The sequence below is a fragment of the Aptenodytes forsteri genome, unplaced genomic scaffold (assembly GCF_000699145.1).
Source record: "Aptenodytes forsteri isolate BGI_AS27 unplaced genomic scaffold, ASM69914v1 Scaffold320, whole genome shotgun sequence".
NCBI lineage: Eukaryota > Metazoa > Chordata > Aves > Sphenisciformes > Spheniscidae > Aptenodytes > Aptenodytes forsteri.
The window spans coordinates 667,972-692,121 of record NW_008794890.1 but is presented as its reverse complement, the minus strand read 5'-3'; the positions used below and the strand labels follow the sequence as shown (position 1 = coordinate 692,121).

General features: G+C 43.5%; 1 protein-coding gene across 1 annotated transcript in view; it reads right to left on the bottom strand.

Moving 5' to 3' along the window:
* Nucleotides 1–24,150, bottom strand: part of SGMS1 (sphingomyelin synthase 1) — a 73,769-nt gene that overhangs the window by 15,945 nt on the left and 33,674 nt on the right. The window contains exon 3 of the mRNA XM_009275070.2: nucleotides 21,873–22,179. The gene's annotated coding sequence lies outside the window, so the exon portion shown is untranslated. The remainder of the gene's footprint in view (nucleotides 1–21,872; nucleotides 22,180–24,150) is intronic.

The window sequence follows — 24,150 nt, the reverse complement described above, 5'->3', positions numbered from 1 at the left end:
GTTTAAAAAAAAAAAAAAAAAAGGAACTAGGTAACAAACTTCTACACTGACTTAATTACAAAAATAGCTTAGAAAGCTTAGAAAAGCTGATCACTTCCAATACAAAAATTACATGAAAACAGATGTTACCTGCTGGAACCTCTTCCTGCATTTTTGAGACACAAGCAGCAAAATCCTCAGCACGAGGCAGCAATCACGTGGCAGTGAACACCACCAGCAAATTCCCAGGTTTGAGATGTTTATTCAATGAACAAACAAAAAATGATCCTCCCCAGAGCAAAGAGAGGAAAACAGTTAGAACCCCTGTCTCCAGCCTGCCGTCCCACAGACAAAGTCTCTCCTGCAGGAGGCTCAGCATCGTAAACACAAAGTGACCTAAAGAAAGTAACAGCATGGGGAAAAAACACTTCATATTTTCAAAAGTCATATCATGCCTTTATCAGCTTAAAGAATATTTTTAGCCTCTTACAAGCTACCAGATGTTTGTCTTTCATTGCAGAGAGCAAAGTTGCCACCGAGTAAAAGCAAAATAATCTACACTACTGGCATGATTTGAGTAGAAGTGGTACAAAACAGATACAGAGCTATACTCCTATGCAAAACATGACCATGCTGCACATAAATATATTTTTTGACATGTTACCTCTAAACTGAGCAAGAAACACAAAGCGCAGTTTTTAATCTGTTTTTCCATGGAATGAGTCAGTTTGGTGATTGAGAAAAGAAAAAACTTTGGACAAAGGACTGGCAGTACTTCACGTACGCCACCTCTCACTCGCTGGGCACGCCATGCACGTGCATATATTTAAATCCATGGAGCAAACAGGGGTGAAGATGAATATTCCCCCTTGTGAATATCTGCACTGTTTTAAAACAGCGGAAGAAAGAATACAGCTCTATTTTCTTTCTTTTTTTTTCAGTGGGATTATATGTACTGAGGAAGGCTTTTAGCCACGGATTGCTTCATTATTCAAGTTGTGTTTAGCAAATCGGTATTTAGTTACACAGCTCTGAACATGGAAAAAAAGGATGGATTGAATTATGCATGTCAACCCACATTAGAAACTCCTACAAGACTTTGACCGAAGGAGAGCAGCTTGGCTCTCTACCACACTGGCCTCCGCTGTACTCACTGTAGTCACGTTATCACAGGGCACCTGAAATCCTGGGTCTGGCACCAGCTGTGGCACAAAGCTCAGGCATGAACCCTGCATCCTTACTCCATGCTGGGGAGAGCTGGTGTCACCAGCAGTTATGGGAAGATGTTTTGACTCCAGCTCCCCGTTTGGCCTGAGTCTGTGCATTAAGGGCGATGTCATCCTTGAGCTACCTCACTTACTAATGCCTGTGGTTCGACTCACTCACTGCAGACCAAGGAGATGGAAACACCATCGCCTTTTTGATGTCCACAATATTTCAGTCTCAAGTGATGCACCAGTAATTCACAACTCAAGGAATCGGTGTCTATGTGAAGGAAAATGCAACACACACTTTCACACTTGTCCTAGGGTTGAAACTCAGGTTGAAATCCATGAGATGCAGCACCAGAAACTGTGCAACATCAAATTCACAACTAATACTAACAGACTTCTCTATGGGCTTGCTGTTTTCAAGGGTAGCACCTTATAATCTTGATAAAGCCTAAGTTATTTATTTTTTAATCCTGTTACAACACCTGGGCTCTTAGCCTGCAGCAGGACCTCATATACCCATGCCATTTAACAGCTACATCGGCTGCGTCTCCAAGTTTTGCTTTACAAACTTCAGCATAGATTTGGGGTTGTTGGAGCACTCTGTGTACACCACGAGGTGGGGCAATATTAAACCTTTTCAATTTTGAACACTGGAGTAACTGAATCACAGTTTCCCAAACCACTCAGAAAAGAGGAAAGCGGACCTTTAACTGTTATCCTCCTGACATACCAGTCTTCCTGTCCAGCCCCTGACAACATACTGCCAGCCTCCTGTGTGCTTAAGGATTCAGGATCCTAAAGACACAGTGCAAAGGGCTGCATTCACCACTGTTCAGGAGCCTGTAGCCAACCTTCAAATTACATCTCTTTACTTACCATGCACATACATCTCCTCCTGCCGCAGCTAAGCTTGTAGGTTTTAAGATGAGCTCTGTGTGGAGCCTAAAAGAACAAAAATCTCTTGCCAGCTGCAAATACTACTCTGATACTGGCACAAAAGTCATAATATGCTGGTGTAACCCCATGATACCTGGCTTGGCAGTGTTATGAGAAATAGCAAATGTGTGTGTCTTGCAGTAAAACTGCAGGGTTTGGCAATATTGCTAAAAACTACAATCAATTCAGAAACTTGCTTGTGCTTTAAACTCACCATCAGTAATGTTATTAAAGGTACCATAGAGAAGAATAAAAATTGCTCGACTCCAATTTTTGTGTCTTTATGAATTATAAAATGTAATTCTACCTCAATAGCCTTTGTTGGTTTTAAAAAAGAGAAATCCCATCTCACACACAGAGGCATACACTTTTGCCCCATCTCGTCCTCTGTGGATGGATGGACAACAATGGCATGGGGTTCACCAAGGAGCAAGAAGCTACTGAGCAGAAAGCTTCAGTCCTCACAGATGACGCTTCTGGAAGCACGAGCACAGCACTGGCCAGGTGCAATCCCAGCCCGCTGCTATCACACCACCAGCATGTAAATCACTATCGAGCACCTTTGGTAAAAGCAGAGTAACTGATACTCATGGGATGAAGGTTTAGAGGAAAGAAAATACTCTGCCAAGGATGCAGGCCATGGAATCATTTTCGTTGAGAGTTAAAATGAGGAAAAACAACTAAAATTTCTAACGAACATCTATCATTCAAATCTCCATATCACAGCCTGTCTAATGGGGGAGGAATAGACAAAAAAGCTTCTTTACTAACACCTTCCAGCTTGTCACATTAAAAATACATCATTTTCTATTGTGCGTTCATGAAAGCTTTATCAGGTGAGGTTCGCATAAATGATATGGGAGACTAACAGCTCTTGCTGGCCCCCTTGCTTCCACAAAAGGTCTCCTGTCCACAAAAGCTGAAGACAGAAGGTGGGGATGGGCATGAGCTGCTGCTCAGCCACATCCACTGGCTTAGCTTGGTCCCACTGCCCCAGCAAGGCATGGGGACAGGCAGGGGGATGGGCGCACACCCAAGCCTCCCCAGCTCTGATGTGAGTTGTTAGCTTGGGCCAGGCAACTAAAATGCTCCCTCCATTCGCAGCAGATCTGCTTTATTAAGGAGCCTGTATCAGATAATGAATTATAAATAACAATACGATTATCATAATAATACCAATTGCACTATGATAATGATGCCGTGTAAAACCGGTATCTCAAAATACCCACACCACAAGACTGAGCAGGATGAAATAACTTCAGCAAGGGCCCCAGTCCCCACCTCCTCGTGTTTACATGACCTTTTTTCCCCTGTTCCCAGCAGTTATTAAAGTGCTAACTCAAAACTTTCAGATCCTTTTCCACTTTCCCGACAGGGAGTATTTCCTACCACCACTTCAATCTGCCTGTATGAGGGTTGTAATACCATGACCATGGCCACCTCAGTGGGTTAAACAAGTATTTGAGAGCGCACTACATAACCTTGCATATCAAGATCTGTTCTCTTTTGCATTGCTTTGCGGAGATGCGGTTGGGCATAAGGACTGAACGTGGGAGCATCCATCCCGTTGGTTAAAGGACAAGACAATCAGCAATAAAATCATCAGCTGGCTACACCTCCACACTTGACTTGGCAGCCAAGGTGCACAAAACTCTGGAGTTTTCTGTCTCTAGGTCTGCTTGGAGGATAATTAAGTACTCAGTTGGATGTCACTGTTTCAGATTTTGTTTCAAAGTCCATGGGCTCACTGCCAAGTGAGTGATGGACATCCCCCGGGGAAGGCAGCAGGAGACTTTGTCTGGGATGGCTACAGGGTCCGCAGAGCAGTAACCTCCCTCCACAACCCCGGAGCTGGCTTACAGCTTAACATGCTGTTCCCTATTACCTCTAAGCTCTCAAGCAGAAAGCACTACATCTCGCAATTAACACTGATGAGACAAAACCACATCCACAAAGACCCCCAAAATCAGTTTGTTCATCTCCGATCTCCTCCTAAAGCACTTTGAAACCTGACCGAAGAAAACCTAAGTCTTCCCAAATCAAATCATGCCTTCTTCATGTTTGTACAGTGCTTTTATTCTCTAAGCGAGGACCTTTGCTGCTACGGCAACAATCACTATAGAAATCAGTAAAATAACCAGCCATTTCAGAAACTGCAACGAGCTCCTCACCAGGAGCCAAGGAGATTTTCAAATCCTTTCAGAGGCAGTGGGTGTGTTTCAGTTGCAACACTGAGCATCCTTCCCAAACACCCTTGAAAAGTTAAGATGATAAAACCATTAGTAAAAAATAGTGTTAAAATGAGTGAGGTCCAGGAATAAGCACAGTTTGAAGATAAAATAATGACATTTTCTCCCTTGGAAAACAAATGCTGAGATGCACACACGTAAGCAGGAGAAAATCAACTGCTGTAAGGATTGAAGTTTTAATGCTTTAGAAACCAACCCACAAGTGAATTTCCCAAATCCCCTGGTGAACAGAAGTTACATGGAGACTGAATACTCCGAATGAAAGCCAGGAGCTCTCGTCCTGCATTTTTACAGCACAAAACAAACTGTTCGTAACAGCAGGGTCTGAGTCACTGCTACAGTCACCTCCTCTATGGGCATTTTATCATCACTAACAATAACGCTCCAACACCTCAATAACCGGACGTCCTGTACTTGCAAAGCACTTCTGCATGCCAATTTGTAACAAAAGGACAATGCCTGCCACAAATTATGTGCTGGATATCACTAACGAGCTCTCAAGCAACATACCGAATTGCTTCCCTCCTTCCAGGATAGCTTTGCCTCCAAACCAGAGATCGCCCCTTGCAAGAGGCTGCACTGCTAGCAAGCAAGAGACTGTTGACATTTTAAAACATTACAATAAAGCTGGTTTTGTGCTGTAAATACAAATATATGCAAATACAAAATATCTGTAAGTATAAAATTGAGGCACAGATGGGCTCACGAGTTTCACAGAGCTCCGAGATAGGCTTCCAAGGTCGGTCCCAGATGGAAAACATTGTCCTGCGGACACAAAGTCAGAGCAAGCAGAATTACTACTACGAAAAGAGATGCTGGGTCCAATATGTGAAGCAACGCCCACGTACCCTGAATAGCTACTTATGCAGCTTCAGAGAGAGAAAAAAAATTGCCTGCATGCTACATAAATCCCCGAGCAGCCCATTTTTTCTAAATTACGCTATTGGAAGAAGAAAAAAAACCCCACTGTATATTTCCTATCCTAATTTAACAAAAAAAAAAAAAAAGAAACAAAAATCCACTCACAGGCAGGGATATCAGTATAACAGCTCTGAACCCAAGCCCGGAGTTCAGTGGCAAGGATTTAAAAATTAAAGTACTTGCATCAAATCTGAATAACCAAACAGTTCATCTTCAGATAGGAAACACTGCTAGTGAATATCTCCGCTACAAAAACGCATCATCTATACTGCATGCGTGTATGCGTATAGGTATATACATGCACACATTCTGTGCTAGGTGATAGAGACACATTTTCCCTCCAAACCTGATGAAGCCTTTGCTTCTTTGTAGCCCTACATCTCTTTGCTCAACTTTCTTCCTCCCCCTTCTTCCTTGGGCTTGGAAGTAGTTATGGAAACCAGCAAACACTCACCAGAAGGCTTCACCTGACCAGCAGTCTCATCATGAGAGCAGTTGCTAGGCAGGGCTTTTGTTTTGACACTACGGAAATCCTGCTTCGAGTGATCCGGGGGTGGAAAGGATGGGGTGGGGAGGGCAGGTCCTGCCTTTGGTTTAAAGTTACAAACAATTGTTTCAGACTGAAAAGTCTCCTCAAACGCAGGAGGGAGAGCCACGCGCCAGGACCAGAGCCCCAGCTGGCACCTGCAGGAACAGCTATGGGATTTCTGCCTACGGCAGGGATAACCCAAGTGCACATCTCACTTCGTACTGTGTACCACAATCCTAATGTCTAAATCCTAAAGTAATGCAACACCTACAACAGAAGCGCAATGAATATTACCTTATTTTTGAATGGCTGCAATAGAAAACCCACCTTCCAACTCCCCACCCCAAATGCTTTTAGTTCTGTGCAAGACAGGTGCAAACCCCACCACAAAGTTAAATTGCTGGGGGGGGGAGGGGGGGGCCCACAGGGCAGGAAACCCAACCACAACTATATTTAACTTCTAAGAATATTATCCTTGACAGAAAGTGGGTTTGTACTATTTCAGCCCTCCATCTGCAAAGGGGTATGTGAAAATATTAATGGACCGTCACAAATCCTTTACACATGGGTAATCTGCTTCAACACCAGGATCTTTAATTCTTCAAGCGAAGACTTCTACAGCAGGACTCAACCCACCCACTGCCATTAGTCGCTTCTTTGTTATATACAAACAAAAACGCCCATGGATACCACAACATGCGCTGTGCTCAAACTTTGCACATCTGGTTTCTGGACCGAAGCAACCCTAAGCATTTCTGGGCTCTGCGCTCGGGTGGCAGCAAGCTTTGGCCATCGTCTCCAACACAGCTAAACACATGTCTGTGTTACGCCTCAGGATCTGGGTCAGCCAGAGATAGGGCAGAGCTGGAAATAGAGCCGCATGTCCTCATGCAACCTCTGAGCTAACTCTGTTACTAAAGAGCACGAAATGATACTTGCCTTCCTCTTCAAACTATCCAAACCTCCTTATATTTATATGCACACAACAGAAGACCTTGGAAGGAAAACAGATGAAACACTGAAAAAAGCAGAAAAAGTGGTTTTTCTTCCCACAAGGCGTAGAAATGGGGAGAGGATGGGGTAGGGCAGGATGGAAACAAGAAAATAAGGAGAGACTAAATGTTTGTGACATTGCTCCATATTTTAACTGTTAACCAAGTTCAGATGTTTTGGTTTTTAGCAACATTGAATACCTAAAAGTCATTTATTGTTCGAAAGTCAGATTTGTGGTGAGCCTCCAGAAATCTAAGTAGTAGCAAGAACTACACCAAAAAAAAAAAAAAAAAAAAAAAAAAAATTTATCAAAACAGAAAGGGAAGTTTTGCCTAAGGAAACTGAGGACAGTCTTGTGACCGATGGTAACGTGGCTCTAAAATGCATACTCCAGCGTATTTTGCCAAACCAGCCATGCAGACTGGGAAAAAGAAAGCCAAATGAAACTACAGAGAAAAATAGAGCCTCACTGAAGGCATAAATCAATTAATTGCCATATTTTTTTAGTATTTGGGTTTGTTACTGGACATGTATTAGACAGCATCCAGACCACAACAGCTGCTTCCTCCAAACTGCCTTTCCCTGAGTTATGACTGAAGCAAAAGAAAACTGGGTTTACACGCTCAGAATCCCAGCCTAGAATAATGTTTTTGTATTTCATTAGAATTTTATTTTTTATAGAATTTTTTATATTTATAGAATTTTAATTTCATTTCAAATACACTAATATTGAAGTCCAGCACACCAGCCCACATCAAAAAGACTCCAAGCCTCACGAATTGAAATATAAATATCTATATAACTTCATGCAAGATGCTGTTCTCTGCATTTCAGCTGTTACTATTCATAAACCCACCCAAAAGGCACACCATCAACATTATTAATTTTCAATGCTATTACCTTTGTAAAACAAAATAATTCCTGGGTTCGTCTATTAATTTAGTTTCATCTAACACACACTGATCCCTGGTCTGAAAGACAGAACACCACAAATATTCAAGATTATTTCTGGTATAAATAGTCCTAACCCAATTTTTGAACACATATTCCTCCTCTTTCCAGCAATATCTGTTCAGAGTTGTACCATAAATCAAATATTTAGATCTGGACAACGTATATCTGTATGAAGGAGAGGAAGACTCTTATTGCACATTTGGTCTGGAACAACCAGAAACCCAGGAAAGGCTAGAAAAAGGAAAAAAAAAAAAAGAAAAAAAAAGAGGCATTTTTGATTGCCAGTGAGTTATGGGTGTACAATCTTAATGATGGGAACTTGTCTTACTTAAACCAGATCTACTGAAAATTCGTATGAACTGCCCTGGCATCTTCCTTTTGTGGTTAATGCTACAAGCAAGAAAAATATCTCTCAGCTCGCTTGCCAAACTTCAGCTATCTTCTTTACTCTCTTCGCCACCAATCACATGGATGCCAAATCTTGCTGTTTGCAGTGGAGATCTGCCACTGTCAGTGTTCAGCCTGATGACAAAAACACGCTGACGTTCATTCAGCAAAATCCAGTGCGGCTGGAGAGACGAACCCTCTCCCCTCCCCAGTCCAGCCATCCAGCATCTCTTTCGAAAGCAAGAGTGCCAGAAAGGGATGGCAATTCAGACCAGCTCTGTTCTCTGCTCTAAGGGTCCCTATTTTTTTGCCTTTTATAGATAATTTCATGATTGTTGCTTGGTGTTTCAGGACTGCTGCTGCCACCACCGAATGTGACACTTTGATGCTGCAACAAGCTCCAAATTTCAGAATTTGGACTTCAGAAACCCAAGATATTCCTCCCTCAGTGCTAAAAAGTAGCTTTATCTCTGTATCAGACTCCAGATCTTAACACCATCGACTGTTCATACTCAGCTGCTCCAGATCTATGTTAGGCATGCCATCCCTCCCATTGATTATCCTGTGACACTGGCAAATCCTACTTAAATCTTGCTTCTGACAACAATTTGGCATTGAACCCAAAGAACAGGTATGCACAAACGTCCTCCCCAAAACATTAAGTGTTCCTAACATTTTTAATTGCCAGATATTTTAAGAGCACAAAACAACATTGAAAACACGCTTGCTTCCACAATGACAGTGATGGTGACTGTGTGTACTACCAGGTATCAGTCAAACAATTTCCAAGACCACAAGCAGAATCATTTGAAATCATTATAGTGTGTTCAAAGTCTGCAAAATACTTTACATTTTATATATTCCTCTCAGCTTAAAGTTATGATCAACTACGTTCACAAATAAGGAGAGATAAGGAAAGATAAGAAACTTGTATCTTGCTATCTGACTGTTTTGGAAATTATGAATATTTCAATAACTGACTGAAAGCCTCAGAAGTACCTTCCTCCTGCAGACATCCAATTACTTCTAAATTTTTTTCTAGTGACACACGAGGTATAGGAGATGTGCCTGTGCCATGTTGTCCTAACATCTTTATGGAGATGTCCATTAGCCACCCAGCAACTCTGGTTATAATCCCAGGGAGTATCTCAGGCAGGATGGCTCTCGGCCATCCTTTCTTCTGCAGGTAGTGACTCCACTATCTGGCACACCAAACACAAAAGACTAGATGACTGCGTGTCGTGGTTTAACCTCAGTCGGCAACTGAGCACCACACAGCTGCTTGCTTGCTCTCACACCCCGGTGGGATGGGGGAGAGAATTGGAGGAGTAAAAGTGAGAAAACTTGTGGGTTGAGATAAAAACAGTTTAATAATTGAAATATAATAATAATAATAATATACAAAGCAAGTGATGCACAGTGCAATTGCTCACCACCCGCCGACCGATGCCCAGCCAGTCCCCGAGCAACGGCCCCCCCGGCCAGCTTTCCCCCAGTTTATGTACTGAGCATGACATCACATGGTATGGAATATCCCTTTGGCCGGTTTGGGTCACCTGTCCTGGCTGTGCCCCCTCCCAGCTTCTTGTGCACCTCCAGCCTTCTCAGTCAGTAGAGCATGGGAAGCTGAAGAGTCCTTGGCTAATGTAAGCACTACTTAGCAACAACTAAAACATCGGTGGGTTATCAACATTATTCTCATCCTAAATCCAAAACACAGCACTGTACCAGCTACTAGGAAGGAAATTAACTCTATCCCAGCTGAAACCAGGACACTGCGTAACAGATTCACACGCTGAACTGGTAGGTTTTGAACATGTCCATTAAATCACTTCAGAAAGTAACCTATAGTTCCAGCCAAACGAGAATCTCAGCTCAAGGCACTGGGTAAGTATGACTAGCTTGCATTCATGTAATGGAAATTAAGCTACATTTAAAAATAGTATTTAATGAAAACAATATTTCAGCTCACAAACTCCCCCACCCGGGGAACGCTATCACCCATTACCTACCCACAGCCCGTAAAACTGCAAAGTGACTCAAAACAGAGTGCAAAGCTCAGTCAGCAGTTTGTTCACACTTCACAACCAGAAATAATTAAAAATACTTAAATCAGATGCCTCTTGAGATAGTTGTTCATGCGATACCTCTTCTCCTGCCACAGAAAGGATGAAGGGATCAGACCCAGCCTGCTATCATCAGCACATGATTGTCCAGCTGCTAGCACGAGTGCGCAGCCTCTAGCAAACTTTGCTTACTAATCTAAACATTTCCTTTTAACTAAAAGATGGCAAATCAAGCTGTACACTACGAACTGTACGATGCAATCCTCAAAATCTGTGTTTCCTTTCATGAAGTTGTACATTAGGCAGGAGGAGTTAACAGCTTGTAGCACAGCGCTAGATGTAATGACATTCCCACGATCCACCCCAACATAAGCATCCATGGACTACATCACAGCACGTACACTTTATCAAGCACGTAACAACTGTAGCTCCCTGTGGTGAACTATGCGGTGTTTTCCATCCACTTGCTGCTCACAGCAAACAAATCAAATTGCTCAGATAATTTCAGTTGGTTTAGAAATTGAAAAGCCGTGTCCACCCTTGGGAAAAAAAAAATTAAAATCAGCATTCCTTCCCAGAAAGTAGACACGTGAATTAACCATTTAATCAATTTCAGAGCCTGTCGCTCTGAAAGGATCACTGAGCTGCTTGTCTGCATAAACAAGACTGGGCTTCATAGCTCCTGTTACACAAATAGGTTAACATGCAGTAAGGAGAACAAGGCCAGCTCATTTACAGGAGCAAGAGAACTGCAGAAACCCAGCGGCACTATTCTCCTTCCAGCCACAGAAAGAGGAACCCAAATAAATTGCAGGGAAGGAGATGAGAGGGAGGGAGAGGAGGAAGGATTTAAATCTGCGGTCACGTGGACACCGTAGCTTTCTGCGAGCAGATGGGTGAAGCTCAGATTAGCAAGGTATTAACGAAAGCAAGGCAGTAACGCTGATGAGGTGCAGCTCGAAAATAGCTGAACTCTGACCTGCCTTGCCGAGTGGAGCAAAGCTCCCCTTTCCCGGATGGATCGGTGTTGGCCACAAAGTCACGGCTCTGCTGACTGGTGGGAAAGGATGGGAGATTGCAAGAGAAGCGGAGCATGGTTGGAAAAAGCTGCTGAGGCTGAAGCTAAAAGATGAATGGCAAAGTAGATAACGAAGCAGCAGCCACGCAGGAGAGCACAATACTCCTTTAAATCAACCTTCATCAGCAAGATGCAAAAGGCTCGCTGGGAATAAGCCTTTCCCGTAGGTAAATACTCAGAAGATGCACTCTCTAGAGATGTCCAGCAAGATGCAATATCCCTGCTGCATACCTGAGTAAGCAAACAAAACAAGGGAATAACAATTACACTGATATTTCTAATGTGCAGGGGCTCATCCGAGCAGTGGAGCAGTTAGGATGTTATGGTACTGCAGAAACTTATCTGATGAGGAGCCCTTGAGAGCAGGACACTGGAAAAACCCTATCCAGCCACCTCGTGCCAGGCTCCATGACTACGCAGCGCTCCCTCAAGGCCTGGGAAATGTATATATGCCTCCTAAATACATTAGTAAACAGAATATTTTAAGAGTACGAAACAAATAGGGGCCAACCTGACAAGGCTGCTGCTTTACCTACCCATCCTATGATCAGACTCACTCTACAAGACTATCCTTGAGCTGTGCTCTGACATGCATCTTTTAGGTAAATCCTAAGAACATCTTCAAGATCTTCTAAACCTGATAAAATATGGCATTTTAATAAGAGGCCATAAAAAAAAATCTTCCATGTAGAAAGATCATGAAAATTCACCATCAGTCCTCCGTAATGCCAGTGCTTCCCCTGCAAGCAACACAGAGCTGTTGAAATGACTACTGATGGGGAAAAAAGTACTATTTTGGAAACTTTTAAGATCAAGTACTGTAAAGTGTTCATACCAAAAGATATTAAACCATCACAATAATTTGCATTTGGGGTTTGTTTTGTTTTGGGGTTTTTTCTTGTTTTGGTGTTTTTTGTGGGGGTGAGGGTGGGGCTGCATTACCAGAGATTGCACAGAACATAAATACACATGAAATTTGCTTTTAAAAGCAAGTATATTATTATCTGTCCTTAGGCACTCCAAAACCTTTTCATTGGGTCTGAAAATACCTACATTCACAAATATTTAATGTAGGCAAGGGGATAAAAGTACCGTGGCAGAAATCCTGATGAAATATGCAGCTCACCCTACGTGGCACCACAACAGCACTGGAAAAAAGTGTCTTCCTATAGGTTTTATTTCACATCATTAGTGAAACAATGTAGGGACTTGATTTAATTTGATCCTGAAACAAACTTGTGCTGGTCTGAATCAGATCTTTGGCAGCCAAACTACAAAAGCCTGACCTCACAGCAACAGCCCAGGAGTAAAAACAGCATCTCCCATCAACTACAGGCAAACAGCAAACGAACGGCTGGCACACGAACCAGCCCGGTCCAGCCGCAGCATGCGCACATGGGTAACACAGCCTGTCTCATCCCAGCTGAAATGCAAGACATGCCATGCACGTCACCATGTGAATTATGATTTAAGGGGAAAAAAGCTGGTCTCGGACCAGAAAAGCCAGCGGCTACAGGACAGCACAAGGATATCACGTTCCTATCTGTTACAGGCATTTCTTGCCCTCCCCAGAGGGCACAATGCGATCTGCAAGAGATGGGTTGTCAACAGCAGGGCTGAAGGCTCTCCTCACTTTCTGGAGGAGTAATGAGGAAGGATCAATATTTAGAAAGACCCTGAGAAAGAGTGGTACAGCCACCGGGGAGGGGAGCACCACACACACAGCACCAGCCCAAAAATCAGGAAACTTGCATTTCCTTAGTTCACTAAAAGCCAGTTTTTGCCAAGTAACCAATTTCCTTACACTCTTCATTAAATAAAATATGAAGGGCAGGCAGAGACATAAAATATAAACGCATACACTTCCATAAGCAACAGGTCCTGTTATTTTATATGCTGCATAAATCATTGAGGACAATGGGACTTATGTCCCCTAATGGGGGGCACAGAATTCAGGGTCAGTTATCAGGCAAGGAAGTTTTATATTAACAAGTGTTGCATTTATATTTGCCTTCGTGATCCACACTGCCTAGAAATAGCAGAAACGGCTTTGGTTCATGAATTATTTAGTCAGGCCAAATGGGTGAAAGGCAGAATCAAACCTCAAGACAAACATCAGATGATTTTGGTGTGGATCTCCACCAAATATAAAACTTGCAGTGGGATGGCAGGACACTCACCAGTTTGGTAATTAAGCCAGAATGGCTGAAACGATCCTTCTGTCAGATTTCTCTGCAAAGCTGCCTGAAGATATGACAGTTATGAATTGCCCTATTGAAACTCGTTGCTGTATCTGTTTTCCAGCACTTTGCCACGCACATGAGCGCAAACACAATGTCTTTACAGTTTCAAGTGTTAGCAGTTAGAAGTATTCTTTGGCAAATTTCCCTGGGGAAGAGTAATAGCTACCTATGGAAGACTTGCCCTTAATCACTGGCATCTTTTTTTTTTTTCTTAATTTTTTTTATGTAAGGCAGCTGACTGACAAATAATACTGTTGCAGTGCTCATGTTTACAATGCACAACATCTTTTCTCGTATTTGCAAAATTTGACTCAAAAGGCACAGCAGCTTTCAAACAACTGGCAGCTGGCACCTCAAAGTTCAGTCATGAAAACTAACAGTGTATCTAGTTGAAAACTGCCTTTCATCTTGAGAATTAGGATACGGTCTAAAATATTTTAAGACAGAACAGGACACACAAAGCTCCAAGACAGCGGTGCTCGGATCTTTAAGGGACTCCATACTACTCTTTCCCACCATACAGGACTATAAAGCTCAACAGGTCCCTGCCGAATCTCCAGAAATAGCAGGTCTGCCCCAAGCACGGGGAAAACCCAAAGCCACGCATCAGCTCGCAGCTGCCTCCTCCCCTGATTATTCAGAGGTTCAACAGAACTGAAAGTCACCTTCATACCCAAAGTGATTTCTGAATATAAAAATCACTTCTGCTTACTTACTTTCAAAGGTACTTATAGACAGGAGTTCCCCCCTATTTCAAAGCTCTGCATAAAGCTGGATTTATTGATGCAGACCCATGATTCATCAGGAGAGCAAGCTGTAGGAGACAAACTGTATTATGCTGGAATCTAGCAAAATCAGGAAGAAAAAAAAATAATCAGGAAGAAAAATCAGGAGTATTCATCCCAAACTGAGACCTAGACAAAAAACAGTATGGGTGTTAGTGCCCTCTGTAGCTTTTTTCTTCCTTATTTTTCTTTTCATCAGCAGTAGCGTCTGGCTCTTTCATCCCTCCTTTCCCTCCATCCTCTGCAGCTTGTTTCAGCCCCAAGTGTCAGACCCTCCCCAGCCGAGCGGCACACGCTCCAGATTAAAGGTCAACAGGCTTAGGAGAAAATGGAGAGGCTAAAACCAGGGCAGTGCAAAACTGTCACCCAGAACAGAAAGCAGAATATTTTAGATAACTTTGTGACAGACGGGCAGCAGTGCCAGCAGCCCAATGAGCCCCGGCAGCCTCCTCGTCCTCCTCCCCCCTTCCAACGGTTTTTAAAAGGAGAATCAGTCTGAAAGGATCCCGAGAACTGTAAATAAATTATGGCCCTGTTCATCAATTAGCTCAGGCTGCACTGAAATGAAAGCCACAGTGGGCTCTGTAATCACTCAAAATAAACTCCTCTGACAGGATCGCTCTTGTGCTGATGGCTCAATTATGCCTGGGAAGACTGTTACAGAACATTAAACATTAACAAAAGTCTGAGCCTGCGTTACTTTTCTCCCAGATAAATCTAATTCAGTAACTGAGTGCTTTTAGCTTAAGTAACCCTGAATTATTGGATCAATTCTTTTCCCACCTTTCCCTCACAAGCTGCAAAAGCCAGGCCACCACATACAGGGAAAATGTTTGCAAATAGTCCCTTTGCTAGATAGTTATATTTTTATTATACAGGGAAGATATTTTTATCATTTAAAAATATATACGGTTTGGGAGAGGGTTGTTTATGTAAATTTAGTAGCTCAGAAATCAAAACGGGGCAAACTGTTAGCGATGAGGTCTCCCCTCAGCCTCCTTTTCTCCAGGCTAAACAACCCCAGTTCCCTCAGCCGCTCCTCATAAGACTTGTTCTCCAGACCCCTCACCAGCCTGTTCATGTTTATGGCCCTGCCCTGTTCATCAATTAGCTCAGGCTGCACTGAAATGAAAGCCACAGTGGGCTCTGTAATCACTCAAAATAAACTCCTCTGACAGGATCGCTCTTGTGCTGATGGCTCAATTATGCCTGGGAAGACTGTTACAGAACATTAAACATTAACAAAAGTCTGAGCCTGCGTTACTTTTCTCCCAGATAAATCTAATTCAGTAACTGAGTGCTTTTAGCTTAAGTAACCCTGAATTATTGGATCAATTCTTTTCCCACCTTTCCCTCACAAGCTGCAAAAGCCAGGCCACCACATACAGGGAAAATGTTTGCAAATAGTCCCTTTGCTAGATAGTTATATTTTTATTATACAGGGAAGATATTTTTATCATTTAAAAATATATACGGTTTGGGAGAGGGTTGTTTATGTAAATTTAGTAGCTCAGAAATCAAAACGGGGCAAACTGTTCTCCTGGGTTTATGAGTGTTTACTCTAGCCTCCCTAGAAGAGCTTCTTTATTTCTCTAAAATTCAGTCCCTAGCAAACAGTTCCACAGCTTATGTTTTCTGAAACTGCAAGAACCGTGAAGATGAAGAAACTCTAACACAGCAGAAAGTTGCTTTCACTTCTCATTTTGCATTTGCAATATATTATTTGCTTTTTATAGCTTCAAGTTTAACAGGACCAGAGATACCCTCATGATCTGAAGCATCTCTCCATTCTCTCTCTCTGCAACTGTATTAACACAAAATAAAGTTTCTTGAGGCTTGCCCAGGTCAGATCTTTGCTGTTCTAACCTAAGTACAACATGCAAATGCATTGCAGAGGGCTGAACAATGCCAGGACTTCACTGCAGATTTAGGTAGGGTGTGACTAGTTTAGAACAGACAAACCAATGTCCCCAAAGAAAAGCACATGGGTGAGATTAAAAGAGAAAATTTCAAAACACAAAAGGAGTTAGAAATAATAAGGAAAAAACCCAGAGAGCTGGGAAGACTAAGAAACTGAAATCAAAGTTGCACCAAAACTAACTAGCTGGTGGTCTTCCTGCTAAATCCTCCTCATCCTCAATGCTTAATACTCACCAATCCCAAAGCATCAGCTTCCCCAGTATAAATAAATTGGATTTAACTGGGTTCAATTTCACATTTTTTAAAAATTAATAAAGTATAATAGTGTCAACATTCTTACTAGTGAAAAATCCGCCTGACCGCTAAAGTGATCTTTTAAATTTACAAGAAAACAGTGCTATATGTATCATTGGGACCAATGAACTTTTACTCCTGGTTATGAAAAGCAGCCCAGTAACAAGGAAGAAAGCATGCTGAAGCATTTTGAAACTTAACTGAGTAAAACTAGCTGCTTGTCTTCAGGATTCTTGTCCAGAGGCTGAAAGAGTAACTTCAATTCTTAAATTCATTTTTAAAACACAGAATAATTCCAGTTTCACAAATCAAGAGGTAAAATTTGACTCAATACCAAATTCCACCAAGCTCTAGATATGCTTATATCTACAGTGCCTTGAAAAGAATAAATGCTGTTTGTCTTCAAGTCATTTGTCCAGGGAAAGTGTTATGTTACAGGTTTTCTGAACTAAATATTATATAGCTAAACATTATTTAGTTACGCTGAACTAATTGCTGTTTTACCTCCACCATGTCCTGCGCAGGGAATACTTGGTACAGTGCGCTTGCTGGTTTTTAGGATCCATCTAGGATGGATATCCAGGATATCTGAAATGCCCCTGGATATTTCCCTTCTTCATTTGGCACTGAACAGGATGGTTCACTGGTTATCGACATGTGGCTGGGAGCGTTACAACAACAGGAGCTCATCTGAACCAAGGAGCAGCTTGAGAAATCACGCTGTTCTCAAGACTGACAAAAAGTTAAAAAAAGAAAGCAAACAAAAATAAACCCAAACCCCTAAAACCAAAGACAAAAAAAAAGCATCAGGAAACAAACTTTTCAGCCTTTATTTTAGGAAAGGCAACAGAAAATATATCCAGACAAAGTTACAAGGAACAGTGATAACCATGAGGAACAGCGATAAACACCAAGTGAAGAGTTGCTGACAAAACACTGTATAATGGCCACTTCCTAAAAGCAATGCTTAAAAAGCTTGCCATTTACAAAGCACACAATATATTTACCTTGGCTTGTCTGGTGACTACCTTTCTCCTGACACTTCACATGCTTATTGCAAAATAAAGTCTCTTATAAAAGAGTAATATTATAACCAAGCAAGACCTTTACATTTGGTAAGTGAAACTAAGGCCCCAGTACTTTTCATGTGTTTTTTTCCAACTACTCAAACTCTCCCTATAAACTATCAGAACATGTATGATTCAAACAACAAAGTAAATCTCCTTAACACTTTGCTCTGAACTTGGGTAGACTAACCTGAATTAGCTCAGCCCCAGCTAGAAATGGCAGCGTGTGTGCTGTAGCTGATTTTAAACCCGAGCTGAGCACGCAGGAGAGCTGGCATTACCTATGTGAAGCGTTGGAGCTGCTCACCTGAATTCAGCTCCAGCCCCTGCGCACCTGAACTCCGGTTACCTGCGCCAGCAGAGTTCAACAAGCCTTTTCTCAGAGGCATCCCCTCCCTCCCGCCTTGTATCCCCACCCTCCTCCCTCGTGATTGGGTGACTGCATGGCAGAAAAACTGCTCTTTTCCTGGTTTTCTGCTGGGCTGGGCAGCAGAACCAGCTGGCTGCGCAGTCACACAAGCATAAGCAAGTCCTTCCCCTTTTGGTGGCAGCAGCGAGTTGTCAGAGCAGCTCGGCTGTATGTTGAAACCATACGTCAAGTTTCCTAATCTGCCTTTCTATTTTTAACCAGTCATTTCCCCCACCTTCTCTGCCACGCAGACAGCTGCAGAAAGCAGCTGGAGACAACCGGGTGCTCCATCAGGCCAATTTTCCTGGCAAAAAATCATCCACAGGCCGGCGGCAAGTGCAAAAGGGGCAGCAGAGACACTCTCAAACACTACCCTGAACCCACAGCTCAAGGTAGCTGAGAGGGAAGGGGACTGCCTTCCTTTTCCCTGTCGCCCATGGCCGTGACAGCTCTTACTGAATATGGAGCGTGGTGACCTGGTTGTCCAAAGGACTGCCGCTCTCCTGGCTCACGTAAACCAGCTGAGATCCTAGTCAGCACCTCTTGTCCCTAAAAACTCAAAGGAGAAAGGTTTAAGCAAAGATTCAGAGCGTGGACCCACTTCTGCGCTTAGCTGCCCAGGTCGGCTCTCCCAGGACAGAGATGGAGGGACCACTCCTGCCTTCTGCAAGCCAGTATTACCAGTTGATACAGCACTTGAGAGCTCTTGCTGGGATGTCTCCAGTACAGAGACCTCCTTTGACAAACACGTCTCTCGGAGAAAGGTTTGGATTCATCTTCTCCAGCTTTGGATACCTCCTCCTTCAGGCACTTGGTATCAGGTGCAACACAGACATACAGCAAACCCCGAATTCTCTCCTCACACAGTAGAACAGCTTTAAAAAGCTCAGCTTTAAAAAGGTAATGTGCAGCCACCCTGTAAAGTTAGCCAAGCAAAAAGGGCACTCTCCTGAACAGAAAGAGCAGTTTTAAGCTTTTGCAGGCAGATGGAAACCTGGGGGCGCAGAGCTCAGGCTGTGCAAGGCATTGAGCCACATGGAACGGCATGAAACAGGTTTTTTGGGTTTGGTTTTTTTTTTTTTAAAGCGAGGTCCAGGTTTCTGAGCTGTGGTCTCAAAGGTCTTATTAGGATCAGGCATCTCCAGTGAGAACACTGAAAACGTCCTTGTAGGACCAGGCAGACCTTTGGTATAAGACAGCCTGACTGAGAGCTCGGCACCTAAAACACGCACAGCTTGTGGAGGGCAAGACACAACTCCAACGCTGATTCAGGAAGCTTAAGAGTTAGCTGGAGGTTTTGAGTTATGCTCTTAGATGTGGGCAACTAGAATAGCTTAAGCCCTTCTTGAGCTAAGCCCTTTTTCTCTTGTTCAAACAACAGCTGCAAACATCGCAAAATGAGACTACTTTTGCTATTCTCCATATAACGTGTTTTCATATGCTACATATTTTCTATACTTCAAGTTACTTCCACAGAATAGTCTTATTGCAAACGCAATCGATCAAACCTTAAAGTAAATGCAGACAGGACTCTACAGATTATAAGTATCAAATGCCTCGGAGAAGTCAGTTTTTTACATGCCTATAGAAACAAAAGTCAGGCAAAACAGAAGTCTGGTGTGGATTTAAGCACACCAAGACCCACAGCAGGTCTTCCCAGCTCAAGCAGATTTGAATCACAGGATCCCAGGAAACAAAGCTGCTGAGCAAAACAGCCCATCAGCCATAAACCCATTTAAAATTAAGTTTCAGTAACGGAGTTACCGTATTTACAGGTAGGTAAGTGGCAAAAACTGATATGATTCAGCAATTGCCACGCTGCTGCTGTGGCCAGGGGAGAGAAACCCCACCATGAACACAATGGCCCATATCCACATGCAGCACAGGTGGTAGGCAGGTCTGAGAACCTGTTTCCCACTACACGCTCCAGCAACAGCCCAGAAAAGCACGCTGCTCTTGTCAGTTTGTGGATAACCACACATCTTAGTCGCCGTTTTCTGCAAAACTCTTCCTGGCCTCGAGTTACTTCGATGAAGAGTTGAAACACTGATTCCCCCCCACCCAAAACTGCTTCAGAGCACAAGTTTCTTGGTCACATGAAATAAAAGCATTATCCACCTACAGTTCCTCCAGCATGACAGCAATGCATGAGCTGATCCCACCAAGCAGCCTGGCATGCTGTGTTTTCCCCCTCTGCCTTAGTTGGAACCGCTGTCTTAGGAAAGCACTTTATTCTTTGTGCATGGGGAGGAGGTCCTCTCCCACGCTTAATCCACTGGACTACATCACTTTATTAACCAGTACAGAAAGCACGATGGCCGCACACACCCATGCACGAAACCAAGATCTGCAAGTAACTTCACTTCTTACCTCCTGGAAAAAGGGAGTTTCAGGGGTGAGAAACCTCTTTAGCAGCTTTTACAAGCACTGGGACCATGTGTTAATGATTTACCTGACAGTATCGTAAGCAGGTATTTGATAAGAGCGTGGTTTGTTATGGTCTGCCTTCCTGCCTTCGTCTGCATAACCAAATCAACTCACAAATGAAGTAGGCATGGTATTACTTGACAAGACAGGAAGAAATTAATGCTCCTCTAAGCTTGCTTACCCCATCCTGCTTTAAAAAAACCATTTGTTTTATATATATACACATGCACATATATACACACACAGACTAAAAAACAATGCCTGGAGTAGCTCTTCTGTGTGTATACATATGTGTGTATACATACACAAATACATATAAAAACACACACACATATGACCTACTGCAGGCACAGGTTTTTTAGTTTCTTCCCCAAAAGTTGAGTAAAAAAAATTGTTCAACTCATCACTATAAATCTATTAGAAAGCTTCCAGATTAAAGCACGCAGTTCAAAAGAGGTTTACGACAAGACGAAAAGGCAGCTATGCCAGAAATGCACAAATAGGATCACATACCATGGAAAGACTCAGCCGCGTATCTAAGACACAGCTTACAGATAAAGTTGTATTCCTCTTTCTGAAGCATGTTCAGCTCACCGAGAGGATTTCTGTGGTTTCCCCATGACTCACTGTGTTCCTCTATACACCCAGGGCCACCCTCCTCTACAACTGAAGCATTCATGTTTTTGGGCGGTGGGTGACACCGTAACACACGTGGAGCAGCACAGTTGCATGGCACAGCCTCTTCCTATGTATAGCTGCTAAAAAAACTCACATAAAGTCTAAAATACATTCTTGCTCTTACTGTTTCATATAAATGCTCACTGCAATTGCCCTGAGGATATTTGGCAGCAATTAACGTGGGGGTTAGGGGTGGAGAGAGGTGCCCAGGATGGCAAAAGGGACAGCAGCTTGTCCCTGACTTTTAGTTTGTGCAAGCAAGCACTGCTGCCATGCCGCGTAACTCTGATTACCTTGAACCGGTGTGCTGCAAACAAAACCTCCAAACCTAGAAACGGTGGAGAGACTCCACTGTGCCTCAATGTCCAGCCGCGGCGACAGATGAACCCGTTTCACGGAAACACGCTGGACCCTGGACACAATCAGGGGGACAAGACAGGGTACTCACCAGCCGGATAACTGCTGCCCCAGTTGCTGGCAGCCTGGCTGGCTTTTATTTGGGGGGAAAAAAAACCCAACAAAACAAAACACAACACAAAACCAACCAACAAACAAGAAACTAACTATAAACTTGAGTGTCATCTTTTTAAAAAAAAAAAAAAAAACCCCAAAAGCCATATTTTAGGTCTTACTGTATCCAAGTCCTTCTGCTCGCTTCCAAAACACAGCCCCTGGCCCTTCACCAGCAGTCAAACACACCTTTTAACTAAAACGGGATCATCCAGAGCCAGAGAGCTACTCACTCATGGAAATCAGGTGGCAGATGACAGCAGCCAACTTTTCCTCTTCCCAGCTGCCAGCCAGACGCGATGCTTACGGCAAGAGGAGAGGGAGACAGCAGCAAGGCCTCTTCAAGCTGAAACGTTTTATGATCCCTCCGCTGCTTCGGCAGAGCAACTCCCGGACCCGAGGATCTCACCAGCGTCTCCTTTGTGAGCCGAACTTCCTTCAAATTAAAAGTTGCCTTTCAACTTCCCCGTGCCGGCAGCGTCGTGCCAGACTTCGTAGTGCTCCTCTCCCCTCTGCTCACCAGCCCTATGCGGGAAGCGCCTGGAAAGGAAAAGCACAAGAGGTGAGCACTGCACCCGGGGCAACGAAGCGAACACTCGCCTGCTGCCGCCGCTCCCTCACCCCGCCGAGTGCGTCAGCAGCAGGCGAGAGGAGGAGACGGAGGAGGAGGAGGAGGGACGGGAGTGCCAGCCCGGCCAGAGGGCTGCGGTTTCCTACAGCAGCTGGTGTAACGCCTCACGGTAGCTCTGGGTTTTACCAGCAAAATAACAGCTAAAACGGGGGGAAATAAAATTATCATATAAATTCAGGTCTATTGATTCTTAACGTGTGCAAGTAACCCAAAGCAAAGCCTTGCATTAGTATTACTTTTGAAAGACTCAAGATGACACTGTGAAGCTGAAAGAGTCAGTGCTGGGAGGAAGGATTCATTTTTCCAATATATATAAATACCAGATGTTAAGTCCTACCCTTAAGAAAAAGAACAAAAACAAAACACACAACAAAAAAAGTCATTATTTTACTACGCTAAAAACAAAGCGAAACAACAAAATCCCCAACTTTTCAATGAAGTTTTTGGCTACATCCCACTGCTGCCACCAGTGGCAGAGTCCCTAGGTAGACAGCATGACCAGTCCCCAACGGCACACATCCAGCCTTTATCCCAAAAGACACACCAAGGACTGGAAACACATAGGACCGAGGAAGCTAGCACCTCCTGCACACAAATATACGGGGTGGCAAAGATGAGCAGGAAAGAAAGGTGTGAAGCAAACCCTTGGTGAGCACGAGAGGGAGTGGAGGACGTCTACTGGCTGCTCGCTGCGGGACAGCGGGGAGGTCCATGTAATTGAGTACAAAATCACAATACAAAGCAGACTGAAGCCACATGTTGGAAAGACTGATGGGATGAGCAGTGCTGGCAGAGTGTTTTCCTGCAGCAAGGACTCTACGCCGTCCACTGGCTGCTGTAAGCAAAAGACATACTGTCCAGGAGTGAAGTCAGAGGCGTAGGAAGTGGCCTGCTTCCACTCCATGAATGAAATCGGGCTGGGGGGGGACTCCAGTGAGGAAATGGGGCTGGGGGGGGGGGGTAACATTAACAAATAGCAGCATCAGGTTTTCTGAACTCCACCCCAGGAGAGGGAGTCTGCTGCCAGTAATACCGAGGAATCTGCAGAGCCCCATCAAAGAAATACAGGGTGGAAAAAGTATTTTCAGAAGCCACACACAGAAATCCCTCCATACTAAGCTTGTCATATGGAAAATAAGTATTTTTAAGGAGTAGTTGGTTTGGGTTTTTTTAATAGATACATGCCCCTGGGCACGGCACACCACCTCGTTCCTAACACATGTAGACAGCCAGGTATCAAATGCAACAACATGTTCACGATCGGCTCCTCCCCAAAGTCCAGAAGCCAAAAAAGTCCACGGGTTTGTCACTAACCTTCAAATACTGGTGAGGAGAGGGGTGGGGAGAAGGTTTTGATGAAGGACTCTGAACATCAAGTTGTATGTCTGCAAGCACCAATTCAAGGAGAACACAGCGAGCACCTTGCGTCAGTGAGCCCAGCCAATTCCCCTGCCTTTAATTAATTTTAAAAAGTCTTTTGTCTTAAAGATCAACAAAAAAGCACTTAGCTTAAATGGTCCAACTTGTCTCTTTCTCAAATAGCTTTTTCCCTAATTTAAGAATTTGAAAACACATAGACTCATTCTCCTTTTCCTGCATTAACATGGAAGCTGGCAGACCCCAGCTCAAGTGAACCAACCATCAGATTTCCTTTTTAACAGCTCTTTTAGGAAGGATTTTAAAAATTAAGCTGTACCTCCAGCAGGCCGGAGAGTCAAGTCCAAGTCAGTCCATTTTATTTTAAATCTGAGGAGAGATGAGAAGTGTGGATTAGCCACTACTGAGCTCCCTATGCCTTTTTTCCAGCAGTCTTTTGAGCTCCCTAACACTCAACAGATGCATCTGCCCAACCTCATCCCGCTTTCTAGGAGGGATTCTGG